The sequence below is a fragment of the Ictidomys tridecemlineatus genome, chromosome X (assembly GCF_052094955.1).
Source record: "Ictidomys tridecemlineatus isolate mIctTri1 chromosome X, mIctTri1.hap1, whole genome shotgun sequence".
Classification (NCBI taxonomy): Eukaryota; Metazoa; Chordata; class Mammalia; order Rodentia; family Sciuridae; genus Ictidomys; species Ictidomys tridecemlineatus.
This window is the reverse complement of record NC_135493.1, coordinates 121611959-121630205: the sequence shown is the minus strand read 5'-3', so window position 1 is coordinate 121630205 and position 18247 is coordinate 121611959. Positions and strand designations below refer to the sequence as shown.

At 48.5% G+C, this 18247-nt stretch overlaps 1 protein-coding gene and 1 long non-coding RNA gene across 4 annotated transcripts in view; one reads left to right on the top strand and one right to left on the bottom strand.

Annotated features, from left to right (window-relative positions):
• Window positions 1-18247, top strand: part of Tbl1x (transducin beta like 1 X-linked) — a 130891-nt gene that overhangs the window by 34573 nt on the left and 78071 nt on the right. The window lies entirely within an intron of this gene.
• LOC144371650 (uncharacterized) lies at window positions 6609-15989 on the bottom strand. The gene is made up of 2 exons (XR_013431602.1): window positions 15752-15989; window positions 6609-6752 (listed from the first exon to the last, which is right to left on the bottom strand). It is a non-coding gene; the product is annotated as an uncharacterized LOC144371650 (long non-coding RNA).

Below are 18247 nucleotides of genomic sequence, written 5' to 3'. Positions count from 1 at the left end.
TTACCTGACGCTTTATTTTTGTGGGTGCCGGGGGTGGTATCTAATGCCTTTAGGAGAGTGGTTCTCAGAAGGGGTACTTTTTGAATCCCTTTCACGTGCCAGGGAAGCTTGGGACGCTGTCTGGAGATGTTTGGGATGGCGTGATGGGTGAAGTATGTATTAGCCATGCTTCTTTGACTGTAACATAATACCTGAGGTAATCAACTTACTAAGAGAAAAGGTTGACTTTGACTCATGTTCATTCCATAGCCACTTGGTCCAAATCCATAGGCAGCATGTTATGACAGGGAGCCTGTATTGGAACCAGCTGCCCATCTCATAGTGACTGGGAAGCCGCGTGATTAAGAGGAGGGGCCAGGACCCCAATTCTGCTTTAAGCACATGCCCCCTGTGATCCCACTTGAGCTCTGCTTCCTGTTGGCGGGACTGGCCAGGTCCTAAGGCATCCCGTGACACGCTGCAGACCCAGTTCCGTCAGTGAGGGGTGGGGACCTGTCCATGGCTCCACACTCCAAGCAGGCACTGGGCCTGGTAGTACCCAGGTGTGGGCAGGAAGCCGGGCCCCTCCCTCCACGGGGCCACTCGGCTGTGTTGTCCGTCGACCTCGCTGTTCGTATTAGACGTTGGTGCTCCGTACGAGTCGGTGACCCAGCACCCGTCCCTCGTGCTTCTGTTTGATGGAGCGATGGCTAAGGCGAGAGCGGAGCCCTGTGCCCTGACTCTTGCCTGCAGAGGCCTCTCGCCAACACTGTGTGCCCAGCTGACGAAGCTCGGCTGGGGCCAGGGGAGGCTGAGCATGGCCGTATCCTTCTCGGCTCCCAGTGTGTTTATTCAGCACTCCATGCTATTTGGAAGACCTCTGGAAGTTGGCGTCTCTCCAGGTCTGGCAAGACGGAAACAGTGGGATGATGGAGTTCTTCAGAATGCTCACCAGTGACCCCTCTCCCCCTGCCCCACACCCCCACTCCCAAAGTGCTGCCCTCGGGGTGCACAGCGTGGTCTCTGGAAGCCCAGCACGCCTGGGCCAAGTGGAGCAGGCAGAGGGCACAGGGACAGGCAGAGCTGATGGCACGATCAATGAGCGGCTCCCTGTGCCTGAGCTCTTATGGGTCGCCTCTGGCAGGACGCGCAGCTGCCTCTGGCAGGGAGGGCTCCATGCCTGGCAGGATGGCATTGAATGCTCCTTCTTAATTGATGCGACGATGACCTACAGCATCTATCTTAAAGAAGCTGGGGCGGCTGGCCAGACGGGTGATACTGATGATGGCCACTAACAAACCCACGGCGCTTCTCGTCCATGGCTGTCGGTTTCCCAGTTTTGCCCATAACACGAGTTGAAGGAGGATCGATGTGTCAGCAAGGGAACAAACGAGACAGTTATTCAAGAGTTAAACTGAAATAATGTGCAAAAATAAGCTCTTTGGCAAACCTGCAGCCCCCAGGGGACTGGGATCTTGTAGAATGTGAAATTCCTTGAAGCACAAACCCGCTGGGCATTAGGATGTTGCTTGGGGTGGCAGGGAATTTATTTCCCCCCTTGTGTTTGCAACTGTGAGGATCATGGGGTGCCCTCTGTGGGAGAAGGGAGGTGTCGGGCAGATCCCTTTCCAGAAGAGAACAGCTTGTAACAGCTCCAACAGCTTCCTTAGGGAGGTGCAATGACCTGAGACACGTGTCCCCATGGTCCCTGCTGGAGCTGCCTCAAAGGCATCATTTCAAGCCCCAATTTTAAATTTGGTAGGATGAGGGGCTTTAACCCTCTGCACTGGGGGATTCCTGGTTCTCCAGGTTCTCCCGGTTCTCCTGGAAGCCCCAGGTATCTACTGAGGGGAAATTCTTTGTTCAAAGTGGCGGGTGGCAGCACTCGGGTGTTGAAGGGAAGGAGATGGGTCAAATGGGTTTTTCTTTTTTGGGGGGAGGTTCATGCTGATTTATGACTCTGCATGCACTTAGACATGCAGCAAGCAGATCTGGAATAATCTCCAGCCTTTGCGACAGTCTGGGAATGCAACTGTTAAACACACGGTCAGCTCAGGGGTGCTTCTAATGGTGTTTGGTTAGCACACATCAAAGCCTGCCACAGCACAGCTCATCCTATCTGTCCGTAAGCCTCTGTTACTATTGGTGTTGGTCATCATTGCTGTTGAAGAATCAAAGACCATGAAAAAGCAATGGCAACTTCTGTTGCTGTCTCTAGAAATTGCACACAACTGAACTAAGCCTTTGAAGGCCCCTTTCACAGGTGGCCCGATGCCATAATTATTCATTTATTTTACCTTCCCCAAAGGCCTTCTGAGTGAGCCCGATTAAACTTGCATGCTGCCTATCTATACTCCCCCCCCCCCTCTGGGGGCTCTGTGGATTAGAAGGTTTACAGTTGTTGAATAGAAAGCAGAGCCAAACTCACACTTCATCCCAGATAAGAACATGGCAGTGCTTGGGCTCACCCAGAAGGAATTTCTAGGACTGATTCTTGCAAAGTGGGGATCATGCTCCCCAGGGGGAACGGGGCAATGTCTAGAGGTGCATTTTGATTGTCACCCCTGGGGACCGTTTCTGACATCCAGCACCCGGAGTCTCTGGGATGCTACAGGACAAGGCCCCACCACATGGTGAGGGACTCCACAGGTCCCAAGTGCCTCCACAGGTCAGCCTCTGGCTTGCCAGGATCCTGCCCTGGCCTGATGTGCAGCCACTCACGTGCTGAGAGCACACTGGAAAAGGGAGGGTCGGATCAGAGAAGCCTCGTGCGTGTGGGATGAGTGGTGGGTTCCCAAGAGACCTGCCCAGCCCAGCCCGGCTCGGCCCCGCCAAGCTGGAGGGTGCTCCTCTTCTTTCTGGTGCCATCTAGGTGACACTGGAGCAGCATGGTCCCCGGGAAGGAATTGTGAAAATCGGGCCCAGACTTTTACTAAAGAAATGAAACCAGAAACATCAGTCCTTGCAAGAAGGAGACTGTTTTGCAGAGCAGGGGCGGAGGAGGGCACCCGATTGCCTTCAGTGTTGCAGGTTTCCCACGATTAAAGTTAATTGCATGGCTTCAAGGGGGATATTTCCTGGTTTCTGACATACTCCCCTTGGGTTAATATGGAAATAGTCAAAAGGCTCAAAAGTATATAGAATACTTCTGTCTATTCCACATACGGCTATAGTGGCTGAAGCAGAGTAGCAAAATCTTCTATTGCTGTCCTCGTGTGTGTGTGTGTGTGTGTGTGTGTGTGTGTGTGTGTGTGTGTGTGTGTGTTTTCCTTTATTCTGTTTGAGGAAAAAACGATCTCAAATAGCACTACATTTCACAAACATTTCAGGTAGCATCTCTAATACAGAAGGATCTGGTGGGGGGCCTCCTGGGGATTAAGCTGGGGCATTTACCCACTTGAGCCACACCCCCAGCCCTTTTTTGTATTTAGAGACAGGGTCTCAGAGTTGCTTAGTGCCTCACAGTTGCTGAGGCTGCCTTTGAACTTGGGATCCTTCTGCCTCAGGCTCCCCTGGAACTACAGGCTTGCATCATGTAGGATTGTTTGATTCTGTTATCCTGTTCTCTGTGACCATGACAATAGCCACAAACGGTGGCTTATAACAGCAGACACTGATGCCCTCAATTCCAGGGTGTCAGCAGGCCTGGGTCCTGGAGGCTCAGAAGGGCCAGTCTCTTCCGTGTCTCTCTCCATCTGTGGGCACTCGGGCATCCCTTGGCTTGGGGCTGAATCCCTCCATCTTCCGCCCCTGTCTCCCCATTCCCCCCCACCCTGCCAGCTCTCCCGCCTGTCTCGGGAAGACCCTGCTGTTGGATTAAGGACCCACTGAATAATGTAGAATAGTCACGTAGTCACATTTCCAATGTCTCCCGGGAGGTCCTATTCTGTCTCTTGCCACATGAGGCCTAGTCACTGCTTCCGGGGATCAATGACTGTGAATCTCATCCTAGGGTGTGGGAGTGTGTGAGGGAAGGGAAAGCAGATGGTTATCTTTTGGTCATGGGGTTCTCTTAAGATGCTAATGATTTATTGAGAAAGACAGCTTGTGGCATATAAAGAAAAGTGTGACGATAAATATGAAAAGAATGCGAGGCTGTTGGGAAGAGCAGTGCTTGTGGAAACTGATTAAATGATGCAGGAGCCTCACGTCTCTTCTTGGGGGCTCTCAATGAACTGCCTCGTGGAACTTGTAAGGATTAAATAGAACATGGTGTTAACCAGTGCTAAGCATTTGGCATGTGCTGCATCTGGTTTATCTGGAGGTTCAGAGGTGCTCATAAATACCAAACCACCAGGGCACATACTGCCACGGCCTGATTCCTGTCATATAGGCGCTCCTGTCACTGTGACCAAAACACTGGACGAGAACAACTTGGAGGAGGAAGTTCATTGGGGGCTCACAGTTCTGGAGATCTCGGTCCATAGACGTCTTCAGGAAGCAGAGAAGGGGCTGCAGGGCACATGCACCCTTCCTGGGCATGGCCCTAGGGACCTTCTCCAGCCATGCCCACCTGTCTGCAGTCACCACCCAGTGTGTTTGCTCAAGCCCGAATGGACTACTTAGGTTACAGCTCTTTTATCATTTTCCCTCTGTATTAATATTCCTGAATTGACGGGGGCTACCGGGGGACACCCCATATCCAAATCATAACTTTCCACCCTGGCTGCCAAAACCTTGTTCTCCAAAGGGCTTGGGCGGCCCTGCCCGCTTGGCCTTGCCGGCTGCAGTGCCCGCGGGCTCTCCTGGAGCCTGGCTTTCTCTGCAGCCAACAGCTGCTCTTGGCAGACTGTCCATGTTACTGGCAGCGCTTGGTTCCTGAGCTCTTCATTCTGGCTTTTGCTTCCCCTTCGCACATCGCTCTCCGGGTCAGCTCCCAGGGGCCATGGCCCTGCTATACTTAGGCTGCCCCCCCCCCCCCCCGGGCCTTCCTTTAAAATCTTGGTGGAAACCTCCATGACCCTTCACCTGACCATTCTGCGTTTTTTCAGAACCAGACACGGGTGATACCAAGGCCATCTGCTAGCTGGCCCCCTGGAGTCGTGGGCAGCGGCCTCTTCGTGCTCACATGGTCAGCGCCAAGTTGTTTCAGCATGGTGAAACGACTTCCTGGGCCCGCCTGGGCAAGCCGGTGCTCCCAGATCTCAAAGGGATTCCCCTGCTACGTCCTCGAACCTGTAGTGGGTATGATCCTCAACCATCCTTCCTATTTTCTGTGTGCACAGGACTTGGCATCTCTTTAGGAGACATAATCCCTTCAGTACAACTTCCTCGTCCCCTGGTTTACAGACTTTTTTAGAGCTAGAATGCAAGTTTTTTTTTTTTTTAAATCTTAACTCTGCTTTCTTACCATATTGAACCTGGCTAATAGCTTCCAGTAATATCCCTGCTACTGACTGAATGCAGAGCTGCCTTGAAATGTCCTCTGCCAGGTGATCACCTTTAAATTCAGCCTCTGTGTCTCAGGACATGGGCGAAATGTAGCCATGTTCTGTGCCAGAATATAACACCGTGGCCTCTGGTCCAGTTCACGATGGAGTCCTCGTTTCCCTCGGATCTTCTGAGCACACTCTGCTTTCTTGTGGACATTCTGGTCTTCTGAGGTCCCACCACGTTCCCTCCTTAACCTCCGCCTACAGCATCCTGAGGCTTTTCCTGTTGGCATCTCGACACCTTTCAAAATTTCTCCCGCCAACCATACTTAAAGACTTCTAAACCACAGGTTCACGTGAGTCGGAGCGACAGCCCCACTTCTCGGTACCAATTTCTGTCCTGGCTGGCTTTTTCATTGCTGTGATTAAAACTCCCCACAAGAACAACCTGGAGCAGGAAAAATTACCTGGATCTCATGACTTCCGAGGGCTCGGTCCATAGATGGCCAACCCCATTGCTCTCGGCCTAAGATGGGGCAGCACATCTTGGCAGAGGGCTCAGCAGAAGAAAGCTGCTCGCTCCTGACAGCCAAGAAGCAGAGAAATAGGAGGGGAAGGGGCCCAGGGAAGATGCGTCCTTGGAAGGCCCGCCCCCCAAGTAACCCACCTCCTTCAGCTAGGCCCCACCTGCCTGCAGTCACCACCCAGTTAACCCATTCAAATCAGGATGGGCTGATGGGGTTACTGATCTCGCACTCCCTCCACCTTTGGGGCTGCTGAGGATTGAACTCAAGGTCTCGTGTACACGAGGCAAGCGCTCTACCACTGAGCTGCACCCCAGCTCACAGCTCTCGTTATCTTGAATAGTCTTAGGAAAAGTAGATGGGTCTAAAATTGGTGCAAAAGATCCCACTTGTTAGGTTGGAGATGCAAATGAAAAACCGGATAACCACTCTACCTCAATCCCTTACAGAGAAGTCAGAAAGCTTGTGTGTCCCTGTTCTGTTGGTGCAAAGACACTGCAGGATAAACGGAATACAACCTCTTTGGGAGATTCTTTGCCAACCTGTTCTCCAATAGGAGACACTTGTACCCTTTAACCTAGAATTGTTACATTTTGAGATTTGCTTTGTGGAGATATCTTAAATGTATGCAAAGAAGTCCTCACTTGGTTTCATTCTTCTGCTTTGGCGAATACCAAGTGTCGATCCTGAACTTACTAAATGAGGACACACAAGCATGAAATCTACCGAACGATAGGGAAAAAAATGAATGATTCTATATATGGAAGAAGCACCACATGACATGCTTGCATGGATAAAAACAAGATGCCTCATACAGTAGTTCTCCATTATCCGTGGTTTTGTTTCTGCAGTGTCATTACACATGGTCAACCACAGTCTGAAAAGACAAAATTGAACACAAGAATTAAAATGCATGTTCTGAATATTTTGATGAAATCTCTCACCATCTCTCTTCTGAGATGAGTCATCCATTTTTTAACGTGTCCACACTGTATATGGTACCCTCCTGGTAGTCCTGTTCATCATATCAATTATATGGTATCCAAATGCTTGTGTCAGGTGACCCCTCTTGTAATTTGTAATGGCCCCAGATTTAAGAGGAGTGATGCTGACAAATTGAATATGCCAAAGAGAAGTGCCGTGTGCGTCTTTGAAGTAAAAAGCGTAGAGCTCAGTACTCTGTGGTTTCTTCCAATTCAAGTCTCATCATGTATTCCCATAGGAGAATACATTATCACAAGTTGCATGTGAACCAGGAGGAGGCATATGGTATAGATTGAGGTTGGTAGAGCATGACTGGAAGGAAATCCTAAGATTTGGACCTCCCTAGTCCTTTTAGGAGGAGGTTGGTAGCATAGGAGACACACTTTTCAGTGTATGTTTGCATTTTCTCTCTGCCTATATTAGCTAATTCGTTCTTCTTCTCCCTTCCCTTTCTATCTCCTCCTCTCCCACTCTCTCTCTTCTGTGTATGTGTGCAATTAGAGAAATCTCTAAACTTTCTTGTTTTCCTCTAAATCATGTGATGAAGCTGTCTGGCACAGAAGGCAGCAGACTTTCTGTAGAAGGCAGAGTCCCTGTCGTGTTTTGGCTTTGTAGACCTTAAGGTCTCTGTCACAGTAGCTCAGCTCTGTGGTTTTAGGGGAAGGGCAGCCATAAATACTAGATAAAAGAATGGCAGGGCTTTGTTCTTTCCAGCTTGATGTGTGCAGGCGACCAGTCTGGGCAGATTTTGCCTCCCGGGCATAATTTGCTCACCCTGGTCTAATGGATCTGATGAGTGTTGTCTGAACTCCAAAGGAAAGTGTACACTGTCCGTTGCTCTTTGTATTGCAGAGTGGGCTTTTCCCTGTCCTTGTGATTCTCTGTCCTGATGGCACCACCGCACCTACCATTTGTCTCTTAAGTTCTTCCCTGTACGTCGTTGTCTTTCTTCAAATCCTTAGCTTAAAATTTATCCTCTCAAAGAGGACACCTAATTAGCTCCATCTGCCCAGTCAGACTCAGTATTTTCTTCTAAATTTTAGAGACACTGTTAACAGGGTTAGCTGGTACAATTAGGGCCAGGGTGTGGGGTGTGGTAGTTGGGCTCCCAGCCAACCAGACAGTACCTAACGCTTCTGTTCTGGCCCCTTTAGTTGGCTGCGTGTGTCTGTCTCTGTCTCTGTCTCTCTCTAATGAGGATGAAACCCAGGGGTGCTTTCCCACTGAGCTGTATTCCCAGCTCCTTTTGTTTTTTTAGACGGTCTCAACAAGTTGCCCTGCTGGCCTTGAATTTGGCAATCCTCCTGCCTCGGCTTCCCATGGCACTGGGATTACAGGGGTGCACCACTGTGCCTGGCTCTGTGGACTATGATTTTGAAAATCTCTCTTCCCACGTGACTGCCTTTGCAATTACAATGCAGTTGAGTATTTTTATAGAAAGTTAAACAGGGAGAGAGAGAACGGGGGGGGGGGGGGGGGGTTGGCCTGGGTGCCGAAGGAGGGAAGGATGCAGGGTTGACCTTGCTTGGTGGTGGGGCTGCTGGAGATGCAGCCTGGCAGCTGGGCACTGGGATTTGGAGATGTTCCCTTTCTTCCTGAAAAGATGAGAACAGCTCCCTGTGCCCAAACTCTGGGGTTTGCAGAGTACCCGCTTCCCTTCTGCCCGTCAGAAGTCTGGGTCTATCTGGGTCCATTATTAGCAGCTCCCGGCACAAACCCTGGACTCTGAGGCCCTAAGGTTTATGGACGTTCTTCATCAAAGCCCTTGATGGGGGCGTTGGCGTTTCCACCCCTTCCTCTTCCTGTCACCCTGGCTGTGAGGTCAGTGGCTTTGCTCCACCAGAGCCACCCGCCAGGACGTGCTGCCTCACTACTGCCCCAAAAGTCATGGGGCCACCTGGTCATGGACAGAGGCCTCCAAAACTAGGAGCCAAAGCAAACCTTTTGTCTTTGTAAGTTGGTTATCTCGGGGATTTGTCACGGTAACGGAGAGCTGACTTTTGTATCCCTTGGCTGGGTCTACTCTAACGGGGTGGATGCACATGCTGACACGAGTGCTCAAGAACTCTGCGCTGGAGTGGGGGGGAGTCCTGGGACCAGCCCACCCTCACATTTCACTTCTCCCCTCAACGGGCTTTGTCTGGCCGCTCATTACCAGCGTCAGTGTTTAATGAGATCGTACCTGCCTTGCAGGGCTGTTGTGAAATAAGTGGAACCTTGGAAAGGAATTGGCCAGAGGAGGTGCCAAGTCCAGGCCTCTCCTTCCCCTCTGTCTTCCTTCTGAGGCGGTGGCTGCGTCCTTGACCAGCATCTAGGGAGCAGTCTTGAAAACTTGCTAGCTCTTCAGATTCTCCAGTCCTCCAGGGATCCGTGAAAAGGGAATGGGGTGGGCGCTGGCATTAGAGGGCTCTTGGTTAAATGTGGCAGCTATTATTATGAAAAGACGGCATTGGTCTTGGTTGGTTTTAAGCTCCGCTTTAGGATGGCGGCCTGTAGGTTTTCCCCCTCACTTTGGCCATCTCTGCTGTGAACCGGGTGCTTCTGCTTGTGGAGTCGGTTGGTCCTGTGTCCTGACCCACAGGCGTTACCCGGCAGGAAGTCGGGCAGACTTGGAAGAGTGTTCTCTTTGCTCTGGAACCACAGGGCTGCCGGCAGAATGCTGAGTGGTTCAAAGTGGATTTGCCCTGCAGTGTAATCGCTGCAGGCAGTTTTGGAGGGCAGGATGCCAGGAGCCTGGCTGGGCACTTTCTGTCCTGGGGAAGAGCAGGGCGGCTTAAGGGGCCTCCCAGGCGATGAGGTGCCTGTTCTCATTCAGGGCTCAGCCTTGGTCGGGAGCACGGAGGAGTCACCAGCCCAGTGATGACTGCTCTGAGTGACGCTGTGTGACGTCCTAGAGTGGACAGCCCACGGTGAAGGGAGTGAGGTCTTGCCTCATGAGCAGAGTTGACAGGTGTGATAGACCTCAGGCACCAAGGGAAATTACCTGTGTGTTTCAGCCGCTGGATTAAGACCCAGTTCACATTCCACACAGCGTACTACCTGGTGGAGTTTGGTGTGCTCAGAGGCCAGCGTCATACAGGTTCTGCCTCTGTGGCTGCCATGTCACTGGGCCTGCTGTTGGGGTTTCTTCCTGTCCTACCATGTGTCAGACCACACCCCTTTTGATTGCTGCGTAGGATTCCACTGTAGGTGTAACTGGATTTTGTTCATCATCCAGAAGCACATTCAGGTTGTTGCATCTGTATTTTTTGGCTAAACAATATTTTAGTGTGATATTAAGACGGTGAAAATGCTTGTAATAAGTTCCATGAGCCACAGAGTGTCAGTTTCAGGTGCCATGGGGCTGGTGTTTCTGAGCCGTCCTTTTGCCTCGGGATCCCGTGTCCCATCACTGACATTTCCATCCCTTGCTCATTGGGGGCCTTTTGCATCCCTTTTGACGGTTTCAAATGTTACCTGATGGCGTAGTTGCATTTGATGGCTGAGATTGTGGGCATCCTGTGGGTTTTGCCCCCAAGGTGAGTGACATTGGCACGTGTGAGATTTGAACGTGGACGTCTGGATCAGCAGGCCTGCACACTCACACGACTCTGCGTGTCATCAGTGCTGTGACCAGACTTTGTAGCGTGCGTTTCCCAGAATTGCTATAACAAACTCCCACCAACCGGGTGCCTTAGAGCACCAGAAAGGTATTCTCTTTCAGTTCTGGAGCCCAGAGTTAAGGTGTGGTCAACATGGGCTGCTTGTGCAGGCTCCACTGGAAACCCTTTCCACCTCTGGGTGTCCCTTGGCTTGTGGCTGCATCCCTCTAGTCTCTGCCCGTGTCCTCATGTGGCCTCCTACCTTGCTTGTCTGTGACTCTCTTCAAATAGCAAAGCCATCATCAGTCATTGGACTAGGGTCCACCCTACTAGAGTCTGGCTTCATTACATCTACAAAGGCCCTGTTGCCGAACATGGTCGCATTCGTAGATACCAGGGGTTAAGAGTCGAACATGGGTTTCTGGGGGTCACAGTGCCACCCAGTATGGGAGCCGTGATCTTGGCTATATCATTAGTCAATGACTTATGGGTGTCCAGAAATATCTCTGCTGCAGCGGGGCTGTTGAATTGCGCAGATGGTTGCTGTTCTTTGAGAAGTGCTAAAATCCATCCCTGGGGGTGCGGGTTGCTTGGGGTCAGGGAGCTTGTGAGCGCCGAGATGGGGAATGAACCCCTTCTGCCTCTGTTGGAATCCAGAGAGGCTGGCTGTGCTTTGCAGCTGAGGTTCGGGGGAGGTTGATTTGCCTGTGCTTCGGGATCAGCGACTGTAGGCTGGAGCTGTTTGGGTTTCCTTACGTCTGTCCATCTCTGTTGATTGTTAAAATGCCCACTATTTTCTTAAATACACTGTGGCTTTATTAGGGTTTTGCCCCTATTTTTAAGCTTTACGATCCATGCCTTCTGGTAGTTTCTGGTTGGAGTATGCCACCCGGGGCGATCCTTCTCATTTTAGCACCCACTGAGAGCATCCCAGGGGGTGTCCTCTCAGATTGGCCCTGTTTTTCTCCCTGTTGGATACTGATTTTTGGAGATATGGGAACTCGTTGTCTGCTGGTTTTAGGATGTGTGTGTGTGTTCATTAATTCTCGTCATTTTTTATTTTAACAATGCTCATAATAACTCATCAAAAAATTAATGAGCTTTATTATTTTAGAGTAGTTTAGGGTTTGTAGGAACCACTTTTTCTTTTTAGTTGTTGCCTGGCAATGAACCTCACCATCAACATATATGTGCAGTATCATTTTGAAATAGACTTTTGCTTATAGTCAGGATAAAAACCCCGCAGAATCCAGTGTTGATTACGAACATCCTTTGCATTCTGGGTGCATCGCTGCCTGGACCAAGGCTGCTTATTGGAATTGGTTCTTTTGCTAATGAGCTTGCTGGAGGCTTCTCACACATAAATCCCTTGACAAATTGTAAGTATTGTGTTTGCTCTTATTTAACTTTGCATCCGTGACGAAGGAGTTGCTTTTTTCTTAAAGTAGCATTTTAAAAGATTTCTCCTTGGGAAAAGGGTAGGAAGAGAGCTCATCATAGAAATAATCCCCTGTGGCAATATGTTCATGTTTGTACCTGACATTTCAGAATGGTTACGTAATGTTAGCTTAGGCTCCGAGTATCACCTCCATGATGTGCCTTCATTACAGAAGGGACGGGAGTTGTGACTTAGGGTGAAGAAACCCAGCAGAGCCCACGTTGGCCAGGTGGTCGAAGGTCAAATCATGAGAGAAGGCTTGTCAACCTCCTGGGGTGGTACTCTGAGAAGGACACTGTGTCTGGTGCACTTCCTGCTGGAGTGTATGACTTGGATCTAAACTGGTGACGTTTGAAGGTGGTTTACTGAATCGTCCTGCGCCAGTGTGGATTTCTTCATCTTGCTAATTGCTGTGTCTATGGAGAACATTCACCTAAGGGGACTCCAGGTGCCAGTTTGACAGAACTCTGTGCTAATTCTGCAACTTTTTGCAAGCCTTAAAATTATCACAAAACAAAATACGAAAGGATTGCTTTGTGTAGTTTCTATGGTTTTGTATGAGCACCTAACTTTTTGGTTGGTTCTTCATTCTATACAAAGAATGCAGAACGTCACTGATGCCAATCTTCAAACTATTGACTGAGACCTCATTTCACTTGAATAGAATATCATGGAGGAAGGACTGGTTTGGCATTTGGATTCTGAACATTTTAAAAGCTTTTAGGAAGTCCATTTTCCTTCATCTCCTTAAGAAAGCCTTCGTACAGTTACGCTCCTCATCTGTGGGTTCCACATTATGGAATCGACCAAATGCAGATCCAAAATATTCCGGGCGGGGGATTGTTTCTGCACTGAACATGTACAGACTGTTTTGGGGGGCATTATCCCCCCCACAATTGCAATATAACCACTACTTACATAGCATTTACATTGTATCTTAAGTAACCTCGAGATGATTGAAAGCGTATAGGTGGAAGTGTGTAGGTTGTATGCAAATTCTAGGCTGTTTTAAAAGTTAGGACTTCTGAGAATCTTTGGAATATGATATCCATGGGAGACCTGGAACAGTCTCCTGCAGATACTGAGGGTCAACTGTGTGTTCCAAGTACAACATCTTTTAAGTGCGTTTGAGGAATTGGGGATGTCGTTTCATGGTATGGTGCTATCCTAGTATGCAAAGTCCTGGATTGGATTCCCGCCACTGCAGTCGGTCAACCAATCAGTAATGTATTGGAGTTTTTAAGTGTTTCTTAGGAGTTGAGCTATTCAAGAGCATTCTGAATTTAATTTTTTAAATCAATGCTGTGCACCATTTCATTTGATATTTAGACTTCCTCTCGGTCTCGCTGGGAGAAGCCCCCTTTTCCCTCCCATTATCCAGAAATCTTGAAAAGAACCCATGCGAAGCATGAGTCTGGTTGCCATATCCCACAGGGTGGGATGATGGTACCTGTGTTGCCCAAACTGAGCAAAGGGAGGCCACCATATGCATGGGTCTGTCCATCTTACGTGTCACACCATGTGCTTCATGAAAAAGATGTTTCCTCAAGTGAATTTTCTTGGACATTGTTTATTTCCACATCCAGCTTCTGAAGAGATGGGATTTGGGGCTTTGTGCTTTCATGCTGTGCTGATGGAGTTGCTTCCATCTGGCTAGGTCAGACCGAGTCTGTTCATCTGTTTCCTGTTGCTGTGACAGATTTCTCGGGCTGGGTACTTTATAAAGTAGGGAGGTTATTCTGGAGATCCAGAGCCTGGTGTGAGCATCTGCTCTGCTCTGGTGAGGGCTTATGGTGGAAGGAGCACAGGTAAGAGATCACGTGAGGTGCGATAGGAAGTGAGAGGGATCTAGGGTCCCAGGAAGGAGTGAGTCCTTGCCACCTTTTGCAACTGGCCCCTAAGCAGGATTTTCCTGATTCTCTGCTTTCCCATTGAATAATTGCAATGAAGTCAATGCCGATCCTCTTTCCTCGAGTGGGGGGAAAAAAAGTGTGTATGTTGTGGGAGGCAGATGGGCATTTTGTTTGATTCCTTGCAGGTGGGGGGATCCTATAGGTACCTTATTGTGCTGCATATCAGAAACCTAGGCTGCCTGCAGCATGAGGTCACGAGGAGTTGGCTCTCATTTTCTGCGGTCTCTGTTGTAGAGCACTTGGGCATGTTTCCTTGGAGAATAAATATGAAATGGGATAGAGCAAAAAAGGAGAAAGCAAAACCCATGGAGACAGGAGGGAGTTTTCCATGTCTTGCTGGGGTCTGACTGCCTCCCTACTAACTCTGCACCCCAAGCCGTGCCCTGTGAATTAACTTGAGATGCCTGAGAAAACATTTCCAACAATGTTTGTGTCAGTGCATAATATTGTAATAACTTTCTCGGTTCTGGATATCCTTATTTTAAAAGGGAAGTCATTGTACGTAGACGCATTTTTCCGCAGGGAGCGTTTTAGTTCTCGGGAATTGGTGAGAATAAATGGGCAGTCATTTTCTAGGGTTGGTAGGTGTGGTAGCTGATCTTGGAGAAATCGCTTTTATGAAAAACTTCCAAATTGACATTGCTTCCTCCATCCCTGGTTTGATGCTGTTGCTTTGTAAGAATGATTTATAGGAACTTATCCTCTGGCCATCTCTGTTGCTGGCTTCCTTGCCCAGATAGGGCGAGAATCATTTTGTTAAGCAATTTCTCAAAGAATCCACGAAACAAGTTTTAGCCACTGGGGAGTCTTACCTCATCTTGAGTGAGATAAAAGGTTCTTGAGGGTTAGGGAGAAATTCTAGAATCAGATACAGTTTGGGGAAGATAGGGGGCCCAGAAGTGGAACTGTGGTTTTAAGCAACTTTCATCTCTACTTGTTCCCATTTAGAAAATCTCTCTATTTGGAATCCCTAGGTTGTAGTACCTTGAATGGGCTTGTTTTATTTTTGCAGGATTGAGTTGGAACCCAGGGTCATATGCATGCTCAACTAGCACCCTACCACTGAGCTACACTCCAAGCCCTTGTTTTGTTTCTCTTGTAATTATTAGCATATGCCCAAATCCTTTTTGGATTTCTCTCCCCTGCCTCCCTCCTTCCCTCCAAGTGCAAGTGCCACAATTTACATTCAAGCCCTCTGTCAGCAGGGGATTGGTTTCAGGACCCCCTGAAAATGCTCAAGTCCCTTATATAAAATGGCAGTGTCTTTTCATCCAACTCCAGCAATCCTCCCATGCACTTCAAATCTTCTGACTTATTGGGTGCATTATGTTGCATTAGATGTATGATACGTTGTATTACATGGTATCAGGTGTGATGCATTGTGATTATGTGGTAGAAAATGTGAATTCTTTTTTTTAATATTTATATTTTTAGTTGTAGTTAGACACAGTACCATTTACTTATTTATATGTGGTGCTGAGGATAGAACCCAGGGCCTCACACATCCTAGGTGAGCACTTTTACCACTGAGCCACAACCCCAGCCCAAGAAAAGGTGAATTCTGTGTAGATACTTGTTATATATCATTTAGGGGACAATGACAAAAGTCTGTGGAGATAGTTATTTCCTGGATATTGTCGATCTTGGTGGGTTTCCGTCAAAGCTGGGAAACCCACAGATCAAGAGGAACAACAATAATCGGCTTCATAGCGTATCCCTGAAGGTAGTGGATCTTGGGGGTTTTGCCATCTCCCCACTTAATCAGCCACCAATAGGGATGCACCAGGGTCTCAAAGTTACAGTAAAGTCAGATGCCCTAGACTAGTCTCAAGCTCCTGGGTTTTGACCTGAAGATGTGTATGTGTAAAGGAAACCCGTGAATCCTCCAGTCGCCGTCTTTCACCTTTCTTGTCCCTTTTCACCTTATATTTACACACCTCTTTCCTCTTGGAGAACTCACCTTCGAGAGCTCCTCTCCAGAGCTGGTGTGGCCCTGCTGCTTGGAGAGATGGGGTGGGGGCTTCTGATCCTTCTAAGGAGTGTGGGACTGCCCCTGGCGACGGGTCTCTAGAAGGCTGCATGGTGGACTCTGTCTTCTGGGACTTCGTGATTCTAAGCCCTGTCCGACAGAGAAAGAAGATACTGTCAAAAATGTGTCTGCATTGCTTGCCCAAGGCCATCTAGAGCTGGTACGTGGGCCAGGGACTCAAATAGGGAATGTTTGCTATGCGGTAATCTGGTTGAATCAGCAGGTCACACGCTGATTGCATTTGGAAATGGATTAGTGGCTACTGCCCCGCTGATAGGAGGGTACTAATTATTGTGTGTTTGAAGTATAAATACCTCTTTGCCTAAATATTAACCTTGTTTCAGTCTTTTAACGTAGAGGGTTTATCTACTAAATACTTTTCACAGTTGTAGAAAAAGGGATCCTTGGCTTCAACAAATGACCCTCCAAGTAACTAGCGCAGGTTAGACATTAAAGCTGGATTTCTTTTTAAGCAGACCTAAGTAGAGCTCATCGGCAGCAAAACAGTAAGAGTGCCTGATAGCTGAGATTTTTTGGCAACAACATCGTGCGTTCCAAATAGGCAGAATAAAATTGACCATCATATTGTGATACATTTAAATGCCACACTGTCATTCAGTGAGTGCGGAAATGTCATTCCTGAAGTTCTGAGTGTTTGCTGTAAGTTTTTTTTTTTTTCCTTCCTTACTGTCTGTATGAAGGCAATCTAAAGGCCAGGAGACCTAGAAACCAACGGATAGTAACTGTAAACGTGAGGATCTGTCCTTGCTCAGACTCGGTGACATTTCCCCATTTACGTGGGTTAACATTATCTGTAATGTGTCTCCAGGTATCCTGTAGTTATGTTTTCTCACTTAAGATGAGGTGTGTGTCTCCAAACCCAAGTAGAAGGAGCAGATAGAAATGCCCTGTGTGTGCATGTAACGCCCACCATCCTTCATGGGGAAGACCGAGGATGAGCTGGAAGGTTCTGCAGCTCGGCACCCCCGGTCACCCATAACACTAGCCACATCTGCAGTATCTGGTTATAAATAATGGCACTGAGGTCGCACTGCTTGATATTGCTTCTCACATAGGCAGGAGAAAGCTGTAGAGGAGACTGATCAGTCAGGAAGACTCGGGGAAAACAAATTAGAAAAAAGATGGGTTTTATTTTTTATTTTTTGGATATCGGGGATTGAACTCGGGGCGCTCGAGCACTGAGCCCCATCCCCAGCCCTGTTTTCTGTTTATAGACAGGGTCTCACTGAGTTACTTAGTGCTTTGCTTTGGCTGAGGCTGGCTTTGAACCTGTGATCCTCCTGCCTCAGCATCCTGAGTTTCTCCGATTGTAGGTATGAGCCTTTGTGCCTGGCTGATTCAATGCACTTTTGACTTTACAATATTTTGAGCTTACGTTGGCCACCTGAGCCGCTGGGACTTACAAGACTGTGCTACTGCCCCCAGCCGAGCAGGTGGCTTTTAAAAGATTCAGGTTTTAAACATATCTACGTGAGTGTCAAAGAGGAAGGAGAGACCAGATGTGGAGGAACAATTTGAGCAGTAAGGAGTAAAGTTGGGAAACGGAAGGACCTGCTAGTGTAGAAAGCCCAGAAATGCTTCTTTCTGTTTTATCCATTTATTTTGCAGTGGCAGGGATGAAACCCAGGGCAGTACCACTGAGCTCCACCCGGGCTGCTCTGCTGTTTTTGAACCTGAGGCTAGCAGGGTGCTTCTGAGACTGAAGTTCTTCCTGACCCTGTGGAATTGCCTTTCGTTTCCTCTATGAAATTCTGTGAGTGTTTTTCCTCCCAAAGATATTAATTTGGAGCAGCAGTGAGCTCCAGCTTCCTCCGTTTTCCATCCCACACACATATCCAGCTTCCCACCAGCCAGAATGTACGCCAAATGCCAAGAGTCAGACGCGGGTAGAATGCCTTTTCAGAGAAAGAAATGTGTGAAATGCCCAGAGCGTATGGGAAATGTCTAGATCATGCAGTGCAGCTAAGCCGGAGGGGTCAGCCCGCCTGGAGCTGTAGAGCAGCCCAGCGATGGCGCTCCACTGAAGCGCAAGCCCAAGAAGGGACCTGCGGGCAGCCCTCGTCCTGCCTTTCATTCACTTACTTGAAGATGCCCCCCCCTTAATGCTTTTTTTTAAATGATCTTTATTTGGGGCTGGGGTTGTGGCTCAGCGGTAGAGTGCTCACCTAGCATGTGGGGGGTCCTGGGTTCAATCCTCAGTACCATATAAAATAAAGTATTAAAACAAATAGGGATCGTGTCCAACTACAACAAAAAATGATCTTTATCCTTTTTAATTATACATGACAGTAGAGTGTTTTGCCATATTTATATGAACATGGAGTACATCTTGGTCTAACTTTGATTTCGTTCTTGTGCACGATGTGGGGTTTCACTGGTCATGTATTCATATATGAACATAGGAAA